Source organism: Pelophylax lessonae, assembly GCF_965119305.1.
Source record: "Pelophylax lessonae genome assembly, chromosome: 3".
NCBI lineage: Eukaryota > Metazoa > Chordata > Amphibia > Anura > Ranidae > Pelophylax > Pelophylax lessonae.
Genome location: NC_138770.1, coordinates 189827826 through 189852756, shown reverse-complemented (window position 1 = coordinate 189852756; position 24931 = coordinate 189827826). Strand labels below are relative to the sequence as shown.

Here is a 24931-nt window from a genome sequence, read left to right as displayed (position 1 = left end):
CACAGGCAATGGATATAGCAAGAACAGAAGGATAAAACCTGAGGAGACCCTCGCCGCTGCCTCGATCGGTGTACCCAGGAGAAGAGGAAGTGATGAGACCAGGGCGCTCTATTAAACCCTATGGGAGGCTACAAGAAAATGGCCGCCATGCATGTAGAACATGCGGCCGGAGCGAGTGCAGGCAAAATGGCGCCGTTTGGCGCCGAAACCGCCGCTCCTACAGTACAGTAATGCACATAACACCATCCATATAAAAAAACATGGCAGACCGCCGCAGCGATCGCTGTATTGTGCCCAAACATGCCACAAAACATGCCCCACAGCACACAGCTTCTCACACTGAACAAGGCTGACACAGACAGTGTCACACAGCTCCCCCCCCTTTGCAGCCCGCAGCATGCAGCAGAGTGATAGGGAGACAAACAGTGAGAACAGAGGCAGGTTACACAGTCCCAGACTGACACCCCCCCAGACAGACAGGTCCCCACATAGATACACTTACCTCTCAATGGCGTGGGGGACCCGCACAGGCGAACAAGCCGCTGCACATGAGGCAGGGAGAGTCGCATACAAGACGCACAAAATGGGGGTTAAGAAACCGCACAGCGTCCAGTGAGGTAGCCACCTCACCAAGCATCCCTGCACCGAACAGGGATGGGTCGTTCACTGTGCCAGGAGCATTACCTGGCTGAACGCTCGATGGCAGGCTGGGAAGCCACTGACCCACGACCTGCGACCAGGGGGATCAGCCCGAGACCCAGCCCGCATAATCCTCTTCGTCAGAAGAACTAACTAATGCTGACAAAAAGAACAGCTAAGTAAAGGTAGAGAGAAAACTCAAACAAAAATCAAAAAAGAAGAAAGAGGCTGGGGCACAAAGCCCCAGCACAGAGAGAACCAGCTACTCCTGACAAGCTAGACATTGAAACTGAGATATGGTTGCAGGAAGTAGGAGGGTATTGACTGAGGGGACCACCCCTTGAGGGTGGGATATGTTAAAAGCTTTAATGTTAACATATTCTGTTGCCTAGCTACTCCTTCGGAGCAAAGTCTAATACCCCATTGTGACGAATATGAAGAGGCGGCGACTGTCGGAGGACGCAAGAGAAAAAAAGTTTATTCACCCTCATATTTTTGACAGGTATAGTTTGTAAAAATTTGCAACATTTTTACATGCATTAGGATTGAAAGTGTGCATTTTATTGAAATCAATGGCACACAAAGTACATGTAACATGGGCTGTAAAACTACTTTAAAAACGGTTAGCAGAAAAGGACTTCTTCAAAACACAATGGATGGAATTTGTTTTAAATTCAAACACAACTTGGGCTAGAAACAACTAATTGATTAGGTCAACTATTTTCATAATTGATTGATTAGTTGGTCAGCCGATTAGTTGGCCTGCATACAGAAGGCATTACTTGTTTACATTACAGGATACACAGTGCAGCACACATACAGCTCAGTGCACCGTCTATACATGTCAGTATACCCAGTGCAGCACACATACAGCTCAGTACACCGTCAATACATGTCAGTATACCCAGTGCAGCACACATACAGCTCAGTACACCATCCATACATGTCAGTATACATAGTGCAGCACACATACAGCTCAGTACACCCTCCATACATGTCAGTATACACAGTGCAGCACACATACAGCTCAGTACACCCTCCATATATGTCAGTATACACAGTGCAGCACACATACAGCTCAGTACACCATCCATACACGTCAGTATACATAGTGCAGCACACATACAGCTCAGTACACCCTCCATACATGTCAGTATACACAGTGCAGCACACATACAGCTCAGTACACCATCCATACACGTCAGTATACATAGTGCAGCACACATACAGCTCAGTACACCCTCCATACATGTCAGTATACACAGTGCAGCACACATACAGCTCAGTACACCATCCATACATGTCAGTATACACAGTGCAGCACACATACAAGCTCAGTACACCATCCATACATGTCAGTATACACAGTGCAGCACACATACAGCTCAGTACACCCTCCATACATGTCAGTATACACAGTGCAGCACACATACAGCTCAGTACGCTGTCCATACATGTCAGTATACACAGTGCAGCACACATACAGCTCAGTACACCATCCATACATGTCAGTATACACAGTGCAGCACACATACAGCTCAGTACACCCTCCATACATGTCAGTATACACAGTGCAGCACACATACAGCTCAGTACACCATCCATACACGTCAGTATACACAGTGCAGCACACCTACAGCTCAGTACACCATCCATACACGTCAGTATACACAGTGAAGCACACATACAGCTCAGTACACCGTCCATACAAGTCAGTAAGTGCCTGAGAACTTTCCCCGTTTCCCCGCTACCCACAGCTCCGGTAAGCGAGGGAAAAAGACCAGGAAGCGGCGGGAGGGGGGGGGGGCCACCTCTCCCACCGCCCATAAAGGTGATCCCGCTGCAAATCTGCTGCTGGGACCACTTTTATGTTAAAGCGGACCGCCCGCTGTTTAAAAAAAATACTGGGGTTATGGCAGCTATCTGCTGCCGTATCCCTGGTATTTAATGTCAAATTACCAATGTATATTTACAGTGGGCGGTCCTGAAGTGGTTAAATAAAAAAATTAGATCGGAGTATGATGATATTTACCAGACTCAACCTCTATTAGTATATCTCTTCTGTCTGTTATTGTCAGAGTGGATTAGAGATTTTGCTCCCTAACCATATAGTTAGTTATTTAGATTTATAACTGCATATAGATATTTAAGAATAAATTGCCTTTTTTTTTAAACTTTACATGTTAACTAAAATTATACCCCACACTAATTTTTAAGTTAATTATCTGATTAATCGAAACAATAAATCGGCCAACTAACTATGAAAATAATCGTTAGTTGCAGCTCTAAACACAACAAAAAATCAACGTACTGTGTGCTAAAGACACAAAAAATGTCAAAGATATGATGGCATTCTTTGATTGTTGTTACACAAGTGTGTTCTTTGTTAGATTTGTCCTCTATAGTGACCACTAAAAATGTAAGATTTTTTTCCCTCAATTTTAATCCCGGTGACAACCAGCACCAGGACAAAGAGAAGATGAATCTCCTCAGCGGGAAGACAAAGGTTCCAACCCATCTACACTAGTCAGACTTCAGAAACATTGAAGCCTCATGCACACTGGACTTTTTGCCACATCTCAGATGCCTTTCCTTCAGGCAGTGGTGTGTGGGCAGAAAAAACTATTGATGCTAGTAAATGCAATTAACAAATTCAGCAGCATCAAGCGATTAGGTTAATTCATTTCATTGGCCATGATAATAATTTATTCTGGCCACTGAAATGAACACTCAGGCACCAAATGCATCTAGCATTAGAACGCGTTTACAGGCGTCAAGAGTTTTTTCTGCCAGCGCATATTCCTGGATGCGCTGGCAGTGGGGTTTTTTAGTGCCTCAAAATTCCTCTCAACACCTTTGCATGCATGGAAACATAGGCTATCATGCAGGGTAGTTTAAAGGCAGAAAAGAAAAAAAAAAAAGCCAGATGCCACTAGAGGCAACTTTAAAAATGTCCAGGGTGCATAAGGCCCAAGACAGACATAAGAATTTATTGATCTTCATTCTCAGGATCTTGTTGAGAAGAAAGATCCTGAGTAAAAAGGTTACTCCCACCCCATTCTAAGAAAATTCAATATACCCTGCAAAAGGAAAGATGCCCATACTTACAGTGGATATAAAAAGTCTAAACCCCCCCCCCCCCCCCCGGTTAAAATTTCTGGTTTCTGTGATGTAAAAAAAAAAAATTAGACAAAAATAAACTTTCAGAACTTTTTCTACCTTTAATGTGACCTATAAACTGTACAACTCAATTGAAAAACAAACTGAAATCTTTTAGGGTGGGTGGAAGGGGGGGGGGGGGGGGGAGCAAAAATAAACGAAAACAACGTGGTTGCATTAGTGTGCACACCCTCTTATAACTGAGGATGTAACTGTGTTCAAAATTAAGCAATCCCATTCAAACTCATGGTAAAATAGGAGTCAGCACACACCTGCCATCATGTTAAAGTGCCTCTGATTAACCCCAAATAAAAGTTCAGCTGTTCTACTAGGTCTCTCCTGACATTTTCCTAGACGCATCGTACCGCAAACGCCATGGTCCGCAGAGAGCTTCCAAAGCATCAGGGGGATCTCAATGTTAAAAAGTATCAGTCGGGAAAAGGGTACAAAAGAATTTCCAAGGCATTAGATATACCATGGAACACAGTAAAGACAGTCCTCATCAAGTGGAGAAAATATGGCAAAGCAGTGACATTACCAAGAAGTGGACGTCCCTCCAAAATCGATGAAAAGGAGAAGAAAACTGGTCAGGGAGACTGCCAAGAGGCCTACAGCAACATAGAAGGAGCTGCAGGAATATCTGGTAAGGACTGGCTGTGTGGTACATGTGACAACAATCTCCCGTATTCTTCATATCTATGGGCTATGGGGTGGTGTGACCAAACAGAAGATTTTTCTTACTAAGAAAAACATCCGAGCCTGGCTAAATTTTGCAAAAACACATCTGAAGTCTCCCAAAAGCATGTGTTCTGGTCAGATGAAACCTTTTGGCCATAATTACAAAATATGTGGCGCAAAAAAAAAAAACACTGCACATCACCAAAAGAACACCATACCCACAGTGAAGCATGATGGTGGCAGCATCATGCTTTAGGGCTGTTTTTCTTCAGCTGGAACAGGGACCTTAGTCAAGGTAGGAGGGGATTATAAAAACAGTTCCAAATACCAGCCAATATTGGCACAAAACCTTCAGGCTTCTGCTAGAAAGCTGAACATGAAGAGGAACTTCATCTTTCAGCATGACAACGATCCAAAGCATACATCCAAATCAACAAAGGAATGGCTTCACCAGAAGAAGATTAAAGTTTTGTAATGGTCCAGCCAGAGCCCAGACCTGATTCCAATTGAAAATCTGTGGGGTGATCTGAAGAGGGCTGTGCACAGGAGATGCCCTCGCAATCTGACAGATTGGAGTGTTTTTTGCAAAGAATAGTGGGTGAAAATTGCCAAGTCAAGATGTGCCATGCTGATAGACTCATACCCAAAAAGACTGAGTGCTGTAATAAAATCAAAAGGTGCTTCAACAAAGTATTAGTTTAAGAGTGTGCACACTTCTGCACCCATTTTAGTTTTTTATTTTTACCTAAAAGTTTTCAGTTTGTTGTTAAACTTAGTAGTACAGTTTATAGGTCACATTAAGGACCAGTTCACACTGGTGCGATGCCAGACATCGCATATGATTCGCACCGCATTGCATTCGGACCAAACTCATGCAGGACCCTTTTTTTGTCCACACCAGAATCTGATCGTGTGAACACCCTTGTGATCTGATTCCTATCCGAACTGACAGTTCGCACTGCAATCTCTGACCTGATCTGGGGGTGTCATTACCTTCGTATCCCACAGCAGTTCACAGAGGGCAGTGTAAACCACCGGTGATTCAGGTGCGATGCAGGAAAACGCACTGGATTCGCAGCATTGCACCAGTGTGAACCGGCCCTAAAAGGTGGAAAAAGTTTTGAAAGGATTTATCTTTGTCTCATTTTTTTACATCACAGAAACCTGACATTTTAACAGGGGTGTGTAGACTTTTTTTTTTTTATATCCACTGTAAACCAGTGATTGAGGTTATTTTATTATACATCTGTGTATATGAATTCAAAAAGGTTTTTCTTTTTATCTATATACATATGCACTGTTACTGTAAAAATACACTGGCAGTGAAGGGGTTAACTTTGAGAGGGAGGGGCTGTGTGTGTCCCTAGGGGCGTGATTCTAACTGTGATTGGCTGTGGCTTGAGGTGTAGGGACACTGATCAACGGTCCTACATAGTAGAACCGTATGATCAGGGTTTCTACACAGGGAGAACTGACAGGCAGCTTGTTTACACAAGCTGCCTGCCTTTCTCCCTCCCCCGCCGATCGCCGAGTGACCGGCGGACATCGGGTCCGCCGGTCACACGCACGCGGGGGGGGGTGCGCTCGCTCTCCAGACCCTCCCAGGCTAGTGACGTTTATATACGTCACTTTGCCTGTGAGGGGCTGACCGCCGCAGTATATTTAGTTGCGGCGGTCGGCAAGTGGTTATACATTTGTAATATTCTTCTTTAAACATGTTGTTAATTGGTACCGATGTAGTCCATTTATCTTGTCAGAGGACCCCCTCCGTTGTGCTGAGGTTTTCTAGGGGTTTAGTTTCCTATTTTTTTTTTTTTTTTTTTTATTTTGGATGATGGCCCCCCCCTCCTCCTTTCCAAGTACATTAACTTTACTTACTTTAGGCATTCTAAACACATTTCAGGATTGGATATAAAGTCATTTTATATCATTTGCTTTTTTCGGTAGGCTCTAACACTGAATAGTACTCCAAAGAAGTTTGTACAAGCAGACTAATATGTATCACCTGCTTTAGATTACCCAACAAGAGAGTGTAGCACACTATAGTCATTGGTAAACCTGAAGCAAAGCACAGGATTAGACTGCAATGTGTGATGCCAGCTTTACAGCCTGGTCAATTTAGAGATCTCTAAAATCTTGCATACATTTCAGCATTTTATGACCAGCAGCTTGCAGTAGAAATTACCTTTGAACTATTTACCTGTTGAGGCCCTGCATAAAGAATGCAAGGGATATGAAAAAGGTCACTAAATAAACACAATGTTTACCTATTACCCTCAACCACACCCATTACTCAAAGGTCAGGCATTAAAGTGCCATCTGGAAACAAACAATTTGCATTCCTATCCACTATTCGATTTAATCTAGATACCCTCCTACTTAAACAGATTTTCTCAATCTTTTTAAACAGTTAACAGCCAATGCCCTCCTTTTTTTGTGCAGCATGCAATTTGAATTAACTAAGCAATGTATGGTTTCTTCATCCTTCTATAAAGAAGTACAGGCAAAGCTTGTTCGGCTGTACCCCTATGGATCACAGGAGCGCAATCCGTTCTGCACTCCTGTGACCCGTTAGCAGACAGCGAAGTCCGCTGACATCACAGAGCCAGTCCAGGCTTGGGCAAAATCGCGACAATGGAGTCGAGATCTGCCCACATGCCTGGACCGGCACCCGGCTCAGCCTGTCAGCTCCCGACCCCTCTACAACCCAGAGAGTGATAACTGACAGTAAACAGCTCTCTGCTCATGGAGCCCTGAAAACCAAGCCATCGCCAGTGTTCAATCACTCGTTTCAGTGTTGGAGCTGGCAGTGGACCATCCACCCAAGTATAAAAAAAAAACAGCATTTAGGCTAGAAGGTTTTTAGTATTCCAGAAAGCTACTGCCCTTTACAAATGTCATGCAAGCCCTCTGAATCAAAGACAACAGATACTGCCCCCCCACCCCCAACCTTAAGATGGGGGTGAAGAAGGCTGGGGGACACTCCTGTTCTTAAAGCTAATCTCCAGGTTTCCTGTCACTTTAAATAGTTTGTTTGGTCCAAATGAACTACTTTGTTCAAGTGCTGCACTGGCTCTAAAGTACTGTATGTACAGTAGCTTCTACTACATACAGTACACAGTGCTGGGTTCACCCTTTGAGACAGACTTCCCATTTCACACCCAGAAAAAAACAGTCAGTCGGAGTTGGGCTCAGCCTTTCATAGGCAGCTTTGTATTCTATGAATGAACACAAAGCTTCCTCTAAATGGCTAAGGTGGACAGGCGAGCTAATAAAGTCACAATCTCCGAATCGGCCAATCAGAGGAAGCTTTGTACTTATTCACAGAATACAAAGTTGCTTATGAATGGCTAGGGGGCCATTCTGGGTGTGAGATGGGATGTCTCTGTCTCACAGCCAGAACCCAGCAAGGTGCACTGTATGTGCTTAGATCCAATGCAGCAGTTTGTAAAGAAAATAGAAAGCTTGGACCAGCTTGGGCCACATGAACTATTTAAAAAGTGACAGGAAACATGGAGATCAGCTTTAATACCTGAAAGGACCACTTTGTAGTTGGGACTCTGTTATAAAAGTTTTTTTTTTTTTTTTTTTTAGGCACAGGTATGTTATGGGTTCCTACACTTTGACTTAATACAAGTGGAAGCTGGAAATCCATGAAGTAAAAACGCGCTACTCCAGTGATCTCCACTTTCTTCAAGGTCCCGCTAGGAAGCCGGCTCAATGCATTGTAAATACAAGAGGCAAGGCACCATTCAGAGAATGCAGTGATTTCCAGCTTCTAGTGGCATCAGTCAAGTATGGTATACACAGAGTATACACAGTTATATTGGTCCAAAAAAATATGCCATGCCTGGAAATCTTCTTTAACCGGTTGCCGACCGCCACACGACGATATACGTCGGCAGTCAGCCCCGGCCAGGCAAAGTGACGTATATATACGTCACTAGCCTGTCACTTCCTTGTGAGCCAATAGCGGGCAAGCGCCCGCCCCGTTTCCTGTGAAGACCCGATGTCCGCCGGTCACTCGCGATCGTCCTCCGTGACAGCGGGAGAAAGGCAGGCGACTAATGTAAACAAGCCGCCTGTCATTCTCCCCTGTGTAGGAATGGTGATCATACGGTTCTACTATGTAGGACCAGTGATCTCTGTTCCTACACTAGTAGCCATGTCCAATCACAGTAAAAAGCACGCCCCTAGGGACACACTTAACCCCTCCTTCCCCAATAAAGTTAACCCCTTCCCTGCCAGTGTCATTTTGCAGTAACAGTGCATATGTATAGCACTGATTACTGCAGTAATGTCACTGGTAACCCCAAAAGTGTCAAAAATGTCAGTCAAGGGTTCGATCTGTTCGCCGCAATACCGGAAAAAAAAAAAAAAAAGTCGCAGATCGCCGCCATTACGCGTTAAAAAAAAAAAAAAACACCAAAAATGACAGAAATTCCCTTAGTTAGTAAACGCAATAACTTTTGCGCAAACCAATCAAAATACGCTTTTTGCGATTTTTTTTACCAAACATATGTAGCAGAAAACAAATTGGCCAAAAATGTTAAAAAAATGTAGATTTTTACATATTTTTTGGGGGAATTTCATATAAAAAAAATGTGAAAAATATTGTTTTTGCAAAATGTACGCTCTTTTTTTGTTTAGAACGCAAAAAGTAAAAATCGCACAGGTGATCAAATACCACCAGAAGAAAGCTCTGTTTGTGGGAAAAAAAGGACGTCAAATTTGTTTAGGTACAGCGTGGCACGACCGCGCAATTGTCCGTTAAACTCACGCAGTAAAAAAAAAAAAAAAAAAACGCAAAAACGCAAAAAAAAAAACCCTGGTCAGGAAGGGGGTTAAAATCTTCCAGGGCTTAAGTGGTTAACTACAGAGTATATGCAATTATATTTGCTAACCAAACAGTGTAGCGTTATATCCAATGTTTATAGGATCTAGATCTACACCGTTTGATTTGTAAACATGTACTTTGTATCCAAGTATTGTCTTGGTTTTTTTTTTTTTTAGCACATTTGGGCTCTAGCACAAATATCTTAGGTTTTTTTTACATTGAATATGCTACACCAGGGATCCTCAAACTACGGCCCTCCAGCCGTTGCAGAACTACACGTCCCATGAGGCATTACAAAACTCTGACATTCACAGACATGGACTAGGCATGATGGGAATTGTAGTTCCTGAACAACTGGAGGGCCATAGTTTGAAGACCCCTGTGCTGCACGCATGCACAGCACATTTACCATAGACCCACTCTTCTAAAAATTCCAGCGAAAGGCTGTACCTCAAACAGTAACTATTCTAATAACATATTTGCCCTATAAGGAAACCTGCACCAGAGACAAACTAGAAAATATTACAAGGGTAGAATTTTAGCATTGCTTAGCATGCCTTAAACTGGTAATTCCTCCTTCCCAAAAAGGTGCTGCTGAAGCCCTTGAAAATCTGTTGCAGTTAGAATTCTATAACAGGCAAGAATGGGACAAAATTTCTCTCCAAAAACTCCAGCCAACTGGTCTTCTCAGTTCCCAGACATTTACAGAGTGTTGTGAAAAGAAGAGGTGGTGCTACAGGGTGGTAAACATAGCCTGCTCCAAACTTTTTTGAGACAAGTTGTGGACATCAAATTTCAAAAGTGCCATATTTTTCTTAAAATGGTACATTTTCAGTTTAAACATTTGATAGATTTTCTATCGTAAATAAAATATGGTTTTATGAGATTTTCAAAATTGCATTCTGTTTTTATGTAGATTTTTCACAGCGTCCCAACTTTTTTGGAATTGGGGCTGTACAATATTTTAAATTAAGAAATGAAATACCAAAAAGTGCATTAACACTCTTGGGAGTTAGAATATGATGAAGTAATGGATAGTCCAGTTCTAGGAAAGAAGCTATACTTAAATCAGTCTGTGTAATGAACGAGTCAAACTGCATTTCCACCCACTTCGGGCAAGAAGAAAGTTCACTCCTTACACTGATGAAAATGTCAGATTGTCTCTATATTACTGGACAATGCTCATTTATTCCAAAGGTTTTTGTCAACATAATTCAAGCACACGATACAAATGTTATAGATTAAAGCGGAGTTCCACCCAAAAGTGGAACTTCCGCTTTAGGTAGTCCTAACCCCCCGACATGCCACATTTGCCATGTCATTTTTTTTTTTGGGGGGGGGGGGGGGGAGCAGGTACCTAGTTTTGACAGGTACCCGCTCCCACTTCCGCTCAGAGCGCCGCGGCACCCTGAGCGGAAGTTTTCCTCTCCCTCCCTGCAATCCTCTGGGACATGTCAGAGGTCCCAGAAGATTGCCAGCCAATCAAAACGCGCAGCGCAACTCGTGCATGCGCAGTGCGTACCCTGCTGCGAAGCCGCAAGCTGTCACAGCCGGGTGCCCACACCAGTGATGCCGGCACCGCCGAGACGAGAGGGAGAGGATCAAGGCTTAGGGGCGGCCGCATCGCTGGACCGTGGGACAGGTGAGTGTGTGTTTATTAAAAGTCAGCAGCTACACTTTATTAAAAGTCAGCAGCTACAAAAAGTGTAGCTGCTGACTTTTAATAAACACAGAAAAGGCTGGAACTCCGCTTTAAGTTGCAGTTCAGTGAGGAAAAATAAGCAAAACATGACTTGGTACACATCTCAGGAGGGATTTTGATCCACTCTTATTTACAGATCTTCTCTGAATTCTTAAGGTTTCTTGGCTGTCACTTGGCAACAAAGTTTCAGCTCTCTCCATAAGTTTTCTTTAGGATTAAGGTCTGGAGACAGGCTAGGCCACTCCATGGCCTTAATGTGCTTCTTCTTGAGCCACTCCTGTGTTGTCATCATGGGGGTATGTTTTTGATTATTATCATGCTGGAAGATCCATCTTCAGTGTTCTGGCTGAGGTAAGAAGGTTCTCATGCAAGATTTTACAATACATGGCCCTGTCCATTGGCCCATCAATGCGGTTAAGTCGGCCTGTATCTTTAGCAAAGAAAAAGTCCCAAAGCATAAAACATTTCCACCTTCATTCTTGACCGCAGGGATGGTGTTCTTACGGTCATAGTCAGCATTTTTCTTCCTCCAAACATGGCAAGTCAAGTCAATGCTAAAAAGAGCTTAATTTTGGTCTGATCTGACCATAGCACTTTCTCCAAATCCTTCTCTGAATCATTTAGATGTTCATTTGAAAACTTCAGACGGGCCTGTACATGTGCCTTCTTGAGGGGGGACCTCGCGGGAGCTGCAGGATTTCAATCCATGGTGATATATAGTGTTACCAATGGTTTGTTTGGGGACTGTGGTCTCAACTGCCTTGAGATCAATCCCAAGCTCCTCTCATGTAGTTCTGGGGTGATCCCTCCCTTTTCTCATAATCATCCTTTCCTTACCCCATGAGGGAAAACCTTGCATGGCGCTCCAGACCGAGGGCAATTGATGGTTATTTTGTACTTCTTCCATTTGCGAATAATTGCTCCAAAAGTTTTCTCCTGCTCACTAAGCTTTTGCTGATGGCCTTGTAGCCCATTTCTGCCTTGCGCAGGTCTACAATCTTGTCCCTGACATCCTTTGACAGCTCTTTGGCCTTGCTCATGATGGTGGGTTCCAATGGAAGAAAGATTCTGTGTGGAAAGGTATCTTTTATACATATAACGAGTTGTCGTTAGGAGCACAATCTCAAATCAAATACTTATTTTACTTACTGAACTAAAAATCTATTTATAACATTTGTATTGTGTTTGGTTGATATTCTGCCTATATCATTTATAATACACCTATGATAAAAATTCTAGAGTCTTCATTTCTTTGTAAGTGGGCAAATAATTACAGCAGGGGGTCAAATAATTATTTTCCCCAACGCACTTCCACAAATGACAGATAAAACTGACATGATGCATTAATTCTCTTAATGTAAACAAAAACGCAGATTTGACACAGGGAAAAAAGTACATCCTTACATTTCCCACCATTTGAAATCGATAAAAACAGAATATTGTGTTCCAGATTAGATGTCAATGATTAGAAATTAGGGAGTATGCAGGGTTAATTGGGACCAGTAAACTGCAAGATGCTACTTAAGTATTACTTTATCCCTGGCATCGCTTTGGGTATGGCACACAAATTAAGATAAAAGCTGAACTCCAGGTATGGATTTTATTGCATAGTTGTGCTGGTCCTGCACGGTCCAAGGTAAGGATGCCATATCCGTGGGAGCCATATAAGCCAAGAATCACTGTAGTATTTGCCGTTACCAGAATAACTGCTGGGCAGCTGCCCTGCTGTATAGTAATCACAGGAGATCATTCTCTAAGCATGGGTGCCATTTACAGAACGCCTAGCATTATGCTCAATGAAGGCAAGGCAATCTGACTGTTTGAGGTGGAGCAGTGACATCACAATCTCAATCTCATCCAATCAGAGAATGCCTTGCCATCATTGAGCAAAATGAAAAGGCATTCTCTGAATGGCAGCAAGGCAGCTGCATGGCAGGAGGTCTGGAAGACAGAATGCACACATTGCATTGAGCTACACCGCCCATTGATTAAGAAACTAAAATTCATTTTTTCAACAGGCTCAGTTAGAGCTGCACGATTCTGGGAAAAATGAGACATGATTTTTTGCTTAGAATAAAGATCACAAATCTCGGCGTAACATCTTTTACATTATACAAAAACATTAGGCTAACTTTACTGTTTATTTTTTTAATTCATTAAAGTATTTTTTCCCAAAAAACTGAAATGAGTTTGAAAGATTTCTGCGCAAATACAGTGTGACAGAAAAATTGCAACAATCGCCATTTTATTCTCTAGGGTCTCTGCTAAAAAATTATATATAGTATCTCACAAAAGCGAGTACATCCCTCACATTTTTGGTAAATATTTAATTGTATCTTTTTATGTGACAACACTGAAGAAATTACACTTTACTACAATGTAAAGTAGTCAGTGTACAGCTTGTATAACAGTATAAATTTGCTGTTCCCTCAAAATAACTCAACACACAGCCATTAACGTCTAAACTGCTGGCAACAAAAGTGAGTACACCCCTAAGTGAAAATGTCCAAACTGAGCCCAAAGTGTCAATATTTTGTGTGGCCACCATTAATTTCCAGCACTGCCTTAACCCTCTTGGGCATGGAGTTCACCAGAGCTTCACAGGTTACCACTGGGGTCCTCTTCCACTCCTCCATGACGACATCACAGAGCTGGTGGATGTTAGAGACCTTGCGCTCCTCCACCTTCTTAAGGCTCCATGTACACGGGACGTTGTTAAAAGTCCCTTTGAATGCTGGAATTTTTAGGACATTTGAAACGTCCGTTCGGTCGCGTTTGTACCCGCGTTTAGCGGGCGTTTGCGTTTAGAACCGTTCCTAGAGGTCAAAAAAATTATTCCCCTTTAAAATGGAAAAACGTGAACGCTAAATGCGGGTCATCACGTTCCGTCGCGTTCGGTCGCGTTTTTGCGTTTGAAACGCCGGGAAACACACGTTCGAACGCAAATAATTGCGTTCTAAAAAAAGTCCCTGAACGCAACTGCCTGCAAATGACTGTAAACGACCATGTGTACATGGACAGATAAGATAACATGGAGCTGCGTTCAGGGGCTTCTGAAAAAAACGCCCAACTGCTCCTAAACGGCCATTTCCAGCGTCCCGTGTACATGGAGCCTAAGGACGTTCCACAGACGCTCAATAGGGTTTAGGTCTGGACACATGCTTGGCCAGTCCATCACCTTTACCATCAGCTTCTTTAGCAAGGCAGTAGTAGTCTTGGAGGTGTGTTTGGGGTCGTTATGTTGGAATACTGCCCTGCGATGCAGTCTCTGAAAGGATGCTCTGCTTCAGTTTGTCACAGTACATGTTGGCATCTCATGGTTCCCTCAATGAACTGTAGCTCCCCAGTGCCAGCAACACTAATGCAGCCCCAGACCATGACACTCCCACCAACATGCTAGACTGTAGGCAAGACATACTTGTCTTTGTAGTCATCACCTGGTTGCTCCCACACACGCTTGACACAATCTGAACCAAATAAGTTTATATTGGTCTCATCAGACCACAGGACATGGTTCCAGTAATCCATATCCTAAAGCCTAGTACACACGCAACGATTATCGGCAGACCGATCGTCCGTCTTTTGAGTGGCGTTTTGTTGGTTGGAATGTACCTAGACTGCACACGAATTTTCACGCCCGACAAAATTCTACTTCAGAAGTGATGTCATGTGCTGGGATTGCTTTCTTTGTGTTCTTTCTTCTCTGAGCATGCCCAGTCTTGCTCATAAGATTTTTCCCTGTCGAAATCTGTACTGACTGCACGAAAATCGGCCGCGTTTTGACGGCGGACAAAAATTTTATAGCCTGCACACCAGATTTTTTTCGGCCGAAAAGTCGGAGTCGGTTGTCGGAAGCATCATACTAACAAGCCAAAAATCGTCAGATTGGTCATCGGACGAAAATTCCCTGCCGATTTTCTACACGTGTGTACGAGGCTTTAGTCTGCTCGTCTTCAGCAAACTGTTTGCAGGCTTTCTTGTGCATCATCTTTAGAAGAGGCTTCCTTCTGGGACGACAGCCATGCAGACCAATTTGATGCAGTGTATGGTCTGAGCACTGACAGGCTGACCCCCCCCCCCCCACCCCTTCAACCTCTGCAGCAAAGGTTGAAGCACTCATACGTCTAGTTCCCAAAGACAACCTCTGAATATGATGCGGACCAAGCGCAATCAACTTCTTTGGTTGACCAGGGTGAGGCCTGTTCTGAGTGGAACCTGTCCTGTTAAACCGCTGTATGGTCTTGGCAATCTTGGAATTGCAGTTTTAAGATTGTGAGGTGGGGGTAAATCGAGATCAGGATTTTTTTTAACGATTAATTGTGCAGCTCTAGGCTCAGTTCATACCAATGCATTGCATTGGGTGTGCACTTTGAGAAAACGGAACATGCTGCATTCAAACATTACAACACATCACAGCACGCTTCAGAATTTTTATTGTAGAAGGAGACATACCATGTCTCTTCTGCATTAAAGTAGCTTACCTGCCTGTCTGCACTATACACTGAGCCCCCAATGTGTGAGAGTAATGACATCCGGGCACAGCCAATTAAATTATATGCAATTGATACCCGGGAGCAGCCGGGCTCAATATGTCAGTTGCCGGTAGAAAGCACCAGAACATCACAGCGTTGGAAAGAAGGTGATTAAAAAATGGTCTGTGTTCATGTTATAATAGTTTCAGTTGGGCAAATCCCAGAGGCCAGATACCCAATATGTTTTATTCAACATATCTGCATGCCAATATAGCAAGGGTACATTTAAATATAGGGCTTGTAGAATTTGGTAGACATTACAGGGACTATAAACTAGAAAACACTTTAAAGTCCTGTAGGGAATTGAAAAACAAGATTCTTCTTTGTCTGATTTCAGTTAATTCAGTAAATCTATTTAGCTGGTGTGAAAAATGCGGTAATCCACAGCTTTCCTCTTCGCACTGCCTATTCAAAATAAACATTATATTCCATAATGTTAAAGGCAAAGAATACTGGGGGGAAAAAAACTGCCGCCGAGATTTGTTAAGGAGTCCCTGGATGTGACAGTACCATCACCGGAGCTCCCCAGATTGATCTCCTCACCCCCAAACAAGCTCTTACCACACCAGCATCCTCAACACAAAAGGTAGGGGTACAGGGGAACTGAAGGTTGCAAAACAGGGAGGGAGGATGTAGAATACAGCAACCCACAGACATTCTCCCCTACCCTCTTCACCCATCTTGGAATGGGACTACCTCACTTGTTGATGCTAGAGAGGTGGGGAAAGGCATTCCCACCAGCACCTCCTTGAAACTAAAGAGTAACCAAAAACAAACAGGAGTTGCTGTGCATGTGCCTGCAGGAGCAGTTTAGAACTGAAGGGCAGTAGCTGTTAAGGAACTTTTAACCTCTGTTTGAGCTCATAGGCTTCGCCCCCCCCATGTCATCTCCTGGTTTTGTGGGGGTTAAATGGAGCAAACAGGGCAGTGACAGGCACTAATCAACAGTGCCCGAGTATGCCTGCCCTTTCCACGCAACCCCTCCATTCATAAAACTCTTTACTACTGCTTCTATGAATTAAACATAACTTATGAATTAGGGGGGAAAGCTAACAATTATCTACCCATCCTCCATTCATAGATCCTGGTTCATTGGGTTTCACCTGATCGATCAGTGCTGCTGGCTATAGCTGGTAGACCTGAACCGTGTATTCTGACAGCGGGGGAAGTCTCCCTGCTTCAGAATACAATATCTCGGCAGGAGTGATTCCCCCATCCACCTAGAGAGTGTGTATAGATGGAGGAAATTGGGTTTTTTCCCCTTCACCCCCTGGTTGAACAAAAAAAGATATAAAAAAATTGAAGCATTGTATGTGCTGCCTTACTATCAGTTATAACTGATTGTACAATAAAATTTCCAACTCTTTGCTACACAATTACACACATGATTGCAGCATCACATATCATAGTGCAATCTAAGTACTGTACAAAGCATACCAGGGACCAGTATGGAGTATACAAGGAGAAGAAGTACCATAGACTTTGGCTTTACAACACGTCTGCTTGCTCTGAATAAAAAGTAGACACAAGGCATTATATAAAATACACAGGGTCTTGTCTGCCACCACTAAGAGGCCATACACACTATACAATTGTCTTTAGATTTGTTCCTTTACATTTACCAAAACATATAATATGAGGTCAAATCTAAACACTTTCAATTTGTATGCAATCAGGCAGGCCCTTGCACTACATAGTTGAAGGCAAATCTAATGCCCCATACACACGTGCAGATTGTCTGCAGACTTTTGTCTTCAGAATTACCAAAACCATATAATATGAGGTCAAATCTAAACACTTTCAATTTGTATGCAAACCTGCAGGCCCTTGCACTACATAGAAAAGGTAAGTCTGCAGACAAAAGTCTGCAGATAATCTGCACGTGTGTATGGGGCATAAGGCCCCTTTCACACTATCCGTCCGTCGGACGGATTTCGTTTTTCTCAGCGGGGGGGATCGAGCCGCCGATCCCCCGCTGAGCAGCAGGACGACAGCTGTGTCTCCACGCTGTGTGCGGAGACACAGCTGTCAGTTCCCCATGCATCTCTATGGGGGAAATCGGATTGGAACAGACCGCCTGTCCGTTCTCATCCGATCCCATCCGCTGGACGGATGGAAAATAGAGTTTCCATCCGTCCAGATTTGACGGATCAGATCGGGTGTCAGCGGACATGTCTCCGCTGCCATCCGATGCCCCATAGGAATGCATGGGGGGACCGTTCAGATCCGCCAAAAAAACGGACAGGTGGATATGAACGGTCCGCCTGTGTGAAAGGGGACTAAAAGGAAATCTAACAACAAAAGTTGTATAGTGTGTATCCAGCTTTAGGCCCCTTTCACACAGGCGGACCGTTCAGATCCACCTGTCCGTTTTTTTGGCGGATCTGAACGGTCCCCCCATGCATCTCTATGGGGCATCGGATGTCAGCGGAGACATGTCCGCTGACATTCGATCCATCAAATCTGGACGGATGGAAACCTTATTTTCCATCCGTCCAGCGGATCAGATGAGAACGGACCGACGGTCCGTTCCCATCCGATTCCCCCATAGAGATGTATGGGGCTCTGACAGCTGTGTCTCCACGTTATTCATTGAGAAAGACGGAGCCTGTCCGACGGACATCCTGTGTGAAAGAGCCCTTAGTCTTTCTTCTGTTGCCCCATTGCCTTTCAGACTCCAAGGGGTTAGTGTCCAGAATAGGTGTCAGTCAGATCAGCATAAGGAAATATCTCTTGGTGACCGAGTATAGGTGCTCTACAAAGCAGTACATACAGGTTAGCAGAAGGCACTAATAACACTTTGTGCAGCGTGATAAGTAAAGATTCTACAATTGACAAAGATCTTGCAGCTGTAAGGCGATGGGGGGCTTCTAGCTAAGCAAGGACCAGGACAGTAGTAATGTAGGAGGGGGTACACTACATGCCAGGGATCATAAGAACACACAGCAAGCCAGAGGGTGATGAACAGGAATTAGAAAGGATTGGTATTGATACGTAATAATCTGTAATGAAAGTGCTTATGGTGGGTATACAATGGGTAGCAGTTAATATTAGCACAGAGTTATACTGTGCAGTTATAGATATATTTTTATTGTTCGCTGCCATCCAAAACCTAACGCATTGGACACTAGATGGCATAGATTATTGGGTAATAGCCCCACCACACACTAAATACAGTCAAGTATTGATGGAAGTACATTAGAGAGCATACAGTATATCAACATAATGCTAACAAGTAATGTGTATAGGCAAGTGATGATAGCGGCACAATGTGTGCAGTGAGCAAGCAGTAGCCAACAATAGGTGTATCTTGTCTGGAAGGGGTCAACAATAAAATGCAGTGGAGGACAGGGAGCAGGCCCAGTGTATAGTGGTAACATGCACCAAGAACCAGAAAATGATGATGGATGTATATTGAGGGATGGATAAAAGTATTATAATGTAGTAGGCACAGACGATGGAAAAAGGGGTACAGTGGATGGATGGAAGGAAGGAATTAAATAATATGTGGATGGCAGGGCTCAGCATAGCATGCAGAGTGGTTTGTAGTGATAGAAACAGAGTATATGGTAGGCAAAAAGAATACTATACGAGTGGGAGGGATCACTTTAAAACACAGGATATAATTATAATATAATAACAGTGGTAATAACGATGGGTGAACAGAAGATGGTAGGGTGGTGGTGGTGGTGGTAATGTATAAGGCAGAGTGGTGGTGGTAATAGGGATGTACATAACAGGCTGGTGGTAATAATTATAGGGGGGGGGGGGGGTTTGATGGTAGAGATCTGAATAGTCAGTGGGATGGTACCAGTGGTGGTAATGGGTGCACAGTAGGGATATATATAGCAGGGAGGTAGTGATGGGTGTACAGTGGGTGGTAGGGATTATTGTAGTAGGAAGGTGATGGTGGTTCTAGGTGCACAGTGGATAGAAGGGATATGTATAGCATGGTGGTGCTGCTGGTAATGGGTAAATGGTGGATGGCAGAGATGGTGGAAGGAAGGGATTTGTACAGTAGTTTGTGTGGTGCTGGTTGCCCAGTAGATGGTAAAGACCTGTATAGCAGTCAGTGTGGCAGTGGTGCTGGGTGTTCAGTGGATGGTAGGGATCTGTATAGCAGGAAGGGTGGTGATGAGTGAAGGGTGGATGGTAGTGATCTGTATAGCAGGCAGGGTGGTAAGCGTGATGAGTGAATGGTAGGAACATATAGAGCAGGCAGGGTGATGGGTGGATGGTAGAGATGAGTATAGCAGACAGGATGGTGATAAATGATGGGTGTACGGTGGAAGGCAGGGATTAGTATAGCAAGTAGTGTGGTGCTGGAAGTACACTGGATGGTAGGGATCTGTATAGCAGGATGGTGGTGGATGGTAGGGATCTGTATAGCAGGGTGGTAGTGATGAGTGTTCGGTGGATATTAGGTATTAGTAGAGTAGGTATCGTGGTGCAGGAAGAACAGTGGATGGTAGGGATCTGTATAGAAGGGTAGTGCTGGATGTAGGGCTGAACGATAGTCGATGTGCTATCGACTATCGTGCAGCAGGGGTGGGCGATATTCGCATCGCCGAGGATGCGATATTAATTAGGCACTAGGCAGGGAGAAGTCGGGACTCGGGGGGAGGACTCATAGTTCAGCACCATCGGTGAGCAGCTGCACAGCTAACCAATCAGGCGTGTCTGCACACCTGATTGGTTCGCTCTGTGCCGCTACTCACGGCGTGATTGGTTCGCTGTGCCGCCAGTCAAGAGAACTAGCTGCAGGGCGGCAGACTCACTGAACGTGTGGGCTGGACGGATGATTGTGGAGTCAGGCTGTGTTCTTCTACCGGCTCCTACCACCACTGTGAGTCCCGAGAGTGACTGTGCCTAATCCAGATTCCACATCCACACTGACTGTCACTGAGTGTTCATCCCTAGTGCTACCTGCTAGTATATACCATTGTTAGCCCTTGCCTGCCCTGGCTGTATCTGACTGCAATTATAATAAGAAGAAGGCTGTGCCGCTACCTGCAATACTCCATGTCCATGATTTCCATCCCAGCATCCCTACAGTAACATTAACCCTGGCTGTCCCAGTGCAGTAGAACACAATCAGAAGAAGGCTGCTGCACTACTCATCCCATGATCCCTACAGTAACATTAACCCTGGCTGTCCCAGGTGTCCCTTGTACAATCAGAAGGCTGCACTACTTCCTACAGTAATATTAACCCTGTAATGTATATGGTACAAGTAAGGCTGCACTGAATGGTAAGGTAATTGTTGACTTTAGCCTGGATTGACGGCTCTCTCAATATCGCAATATATATATAGTTGAAAAAAAAATATTGCAATGTACTTTTTTTTTCCAATATCGTGCAGCCCTAGCTGGATGTACGGTGGATGGTAGGGATCTGTATAGCAGGGTGGTGCTGGGTGGATGGTAGGGTTCTGTATAGCAGGGTGGTGCTGGGTGTACGGTGGATGGTAGGGATCTGTATAGCAGGGTGGTGCTGGGTGTACGGTGGATGGTAGGGATCTGTATAGCAGGGTGGTGGTGGGTGGTAGGGATCTGTATAGCAGGGTGGTGGTGGGTGGTAGGGATCTGTATAGTAGGGTGGTGGTGGTGGGTGGTAAGGATCTGTATAACAGGTTGGTGGTGGGTGGATGGTAGGGATCTGTAAAGCAGGGTGGTGCTGGCTGTACAGTAGGGATCTGTATAGCAGGGTGGTGCTGGGTGAATGGTAGGGATCGGTATAGCAGGGTGGTGCTGGGTGAATGGTAGGGATCTGTATAGCAGGGTGGATGGTAGGGATCTGTAAAGCAGGGTGGTGCTGGGTGTATGGTAGATGGTAGGGATTTGTATAGCAGGGTGGTGCTGGGTGGATGGTAGGGATTTGTATAGCAGGGTGGTACTGGGTGTACAGTGGATGGTAGGGATTTGTATAGCAGGCTGGTGCTGGGTGTACGGTAGGGATCTGTATAGCAGGGTGGTGCTGGGTGAATGGTAGGGATCTGTGTATCAGGGTGGTGCTGGGTGAATGGTAGGGATCTGTGTATCAGGGTGGTGCTGGGTAGATGGTAGTGATCTGTATAGCAGGGTGGTGCAGGGTGTACGGTAGGGATCTGTATAGCAGGGTGGTGCTGGGTGGATGGTAGGGATCTGTATAGCAGAGTGGTGCTGGGTGGATGGTAGGGATCTGTATAGCAGGGTGGTGCTGGGTGGATGGTAGGGATCTGTATAGCAGGGTGGTGCTGGGTGGATGGTAGGGATCTGTATAGCAGGGTGGTGCTGGGTGGATGGTAGGGATCTGTATAGCAGGGTGGTGCTGGGTGGATGGTAGGGATCTGTGTAGCAGGGTGGTGCTGGGTGGATGGTAGGGATCTGTATAGCAGAGTGGTGCTGGGTGGATGGTAGGGATCTGTATAGCAGAGTGGTGCTGGGTGGATGGTAGGGATCTGTATAGCAGGGTGGTGCTGGGTGGATGGTAGGGATCTGTATAGCAGGGTGGTGCTGGGTGGATGGTAGGGATCTGTATAGCAGGGTGGTGCTGGGTGGATGGTAGGGATCTGTATAGCAGGGTGGTGCTGGGTGGATGGTAGGGATCTGTATAGCAGGGTGGTGCTGGGTGGATGGTAGGGATCTGTGTAGCAGGGTGGTGCTGGGTGGATGGTAGGGATCTGTGTAGCAGGGTGGTGCTGGGTGGATGGTAGGGATCTGTGTAGCAGGGTGGTGCTGGGTGGATGGTAGGGATCTGTATAGCAGGGTGGTGCTGGGTGGATGGTAGGGATCTGTATAGCAGGGTGGTGCTGGGTGGATGGTAGGGATCTGTATAGCAGAGTGGTGCTGGGTGGATGGTAGGGATCTGTATAGCAGGGTGGTGCTGGGTGGATGGTAGGGATCTGTATAGCAGAGTGGTGCTGGGTGGATGGTAGGGATCTGTATAGCAGGGTGGTGCTGGGTGGATGGTAGGGATCTGTATAGCAGAGTGGTGCTGGGTGGATGGTAGGGATCTGTATAGCAGAGTGGTGCTGGGTGGATGGTAGGGATCTGTATAGCAGGGTGGTGCTGGGTGGATGGTAGGGATCTGTATAGCAGGGTGGTGCTGGGTGGATGGTAGGGATCTGTATAGCAGGGTGGTGCTGGGTGGATGGTAGGGATCTGTATAGCAGGGTGGTGCTGGGTGGATGGTAGGGATCTGTATAGCAGGGTGGTGCTGGGTTGTACGGTTAGGTCGGGCCTGAGCAGTGAGCGTGGCTCCGGATACTCACAGGTGAGCTATCGGTGTGCAGACACGGGCTCCCCCTCAGCCGGGCGTTATCAGTGTGTGTCCTGTCCCCGTCTGTAGTCGTTCCTGTGTAGGGCAGCGTACAGAGGTGGGGATCCTTTCTTCTCTACTCTCTTCCTGGGCTTTTGTCCTCTCTAGTCACTTCCGGGGTGTCTGGAAGCTGCTGACAGGGCTGGAGCACCCCTCTTTTCCTTCCACTCCCGGGTGTCTAGGCAGAGGGGTCACTCCGGGGGGGAGTCTCTCGCTCTGCTTTAGGGTCACTCCGGGCGGCTCCTCCGGGCTCTATGGTGTTCTCGGTCCCAGAGGGATAGCTTCCGGCGCGCGAGGTGATGTCACTTTGAGGGCGACAGACGGAGGACTCGCAATCGTAGGACTCTATGGTAAAGTGGGGGTAGAGCGGCGGTCTTGAGGAGTGGAATGGGATGAGGCTGTGTTATGGTGGAGGAGGGGTGTTGAAGGACGGTGGTGACGAGTAGTTAGATATCCTGTGTGCTGGGAGGTCTTCTACGAAACATGACGTGCTGCTGAGGTGTGAGGGCGGGTTGGAGGATCTCAGAGGACGTGTACGTGTGTCACCTACTAATAATAGGAGAAAACAAGTGAAAAGAACTGTGCTGGGGTGGGGGTGAATTCCTGAGAGTCATGAAGTGGCGGCCATAGATTTTTTTTTCTTGGTGCACAAAAACGAATCACCAAACTACAAAAAAGTGCACGTGAACACACACAAAAAGGTACTGCTTCTCAACCACTCCCCCATTGCTGCGATGGCAGGGGTCAGGGGTACTTTGTTTTGTAGTCGCAGCAGGAATCATACCCTCTGTCCTGCTCACCAGCTCTACCCACTCAAGTGAATGGGGTTGCTCTCCAACTGCGCACATTTGCAGCACTGTTGTCCAGCAGCGACGGAGTTAAAATAGGTTATTTTTTTTTTTTTTTTTCTTTTAAGCCCGTAGCGTGTGAAACACACTCAAAAGACTTCACCCGGTGCATAAAAAAGTGCACACACACAAACGTGAGGAACACAAAAAGTGCACAGGGTGTGCAAACAAATGGTCTTCCCTCCGAAGAGGTAGGACCCGAACCTCGATCCCCCGGGGCGCAAGACTCCTGACAGGGATTTAAGGTACTCATGGTCTGTCTGGCCGAAACCAGACTGACCCCGTTCTTCAGGGGGACTGCCGAAACAGCCCCCACCGAGTACTAAGTGGGGCTCCCCAGAAGGGAGACCCCATGAGAGAGGGCAGACCAAGCCAAAAGGCCATATCCGCCCCCTCCCAAGACTCAAGGTAGGGCCCGAGGACCCACACCCTACAAGTCGTGCAGGTGAAAAAAGGTGATAGAAAAGTGACAAACTACAAAGCAAAGGCACACACAAACAAAAAGGTGGGGAAGGGGAAGTGGAGAGGTGAATTAGTGCCTAAGTGAAAAACAAAGGCAGGCCTTCCGGCCGGAATAAAAATTCCTCTGGTCGAAGCCAAAAGGCCTTGCCCAAGAGGCAGGTGCTTAAAAAAGTGTGCGTAGGTGCAGTGACCATGGTGCCGAAAAACTCAAGGCGAGCTGCCCCTCACCAGTGAGAATTAAGGCACCCCTGGGCTGCCACCCCAGGGGCACATACACTACGGGCTTTCTCTACCCCGGCCCAATGGCCAGACCGAGTGTAGCCCTTGCCTACCAGGAGGTTTGGAACATGTACAGCTTAGGGAGAGCCTGCCTACAACTGGGGACAAGCCTTTTGCAAGGCCAGATTCAACCCAGGAGGAAAGGCCCGCCCACCGCCATCCACGTTCCTCACCAATTACATCCAGGAGCAATACTAACCGTCTTTTCCCAGCTTTCTTGCTCCCTTCAAACTGATAGGGTCGGACCTATTCAAATCAGAAGGCAACGGACCCATCCGGCTTTCTCTGACAGTGCCTACTTCCCAGTCCTCCAGTTACGTCCAGAGCGCCCCGGTTCATTTCAGCCCCTGCCGATACTAACCCTCAGGGTCCATACCAACTGATAAGAACAGATACTACACTTGATCTTAGCCAAAAGGCCGAGAAGCGATGACGGAGTTAAAATAGGTAGTGAGGCAAAACAACACCTAAATGCCTGCCTACTGTCTGAAGTGCA

At 45.7% G+C, this 24931-nt stretch overlaps 1 protein-coding gene across 1 annotated transcript in view; it reads right to left on the bottom strand.

The window, feature by feature from the left end:
• The window catches only part of LOC309549538 (calcium-binding protein 39), a 113879-nt gene extending 90726 nt beyond the window's left edge, over positions 1-23153 (bottom strand). Inside the window, exon 1 of the mRNA XM_082249891.1 lies at positions 22800-23153. The gene's annotated coding sequence lies outside the window, so the exon portion shown is untranslated. The remainder of the gene's footprint in view (positions 1-22799) is intronic.
• Between the last annotated feature and the right edge of the window lie 1778 nt (positions 23154-24931).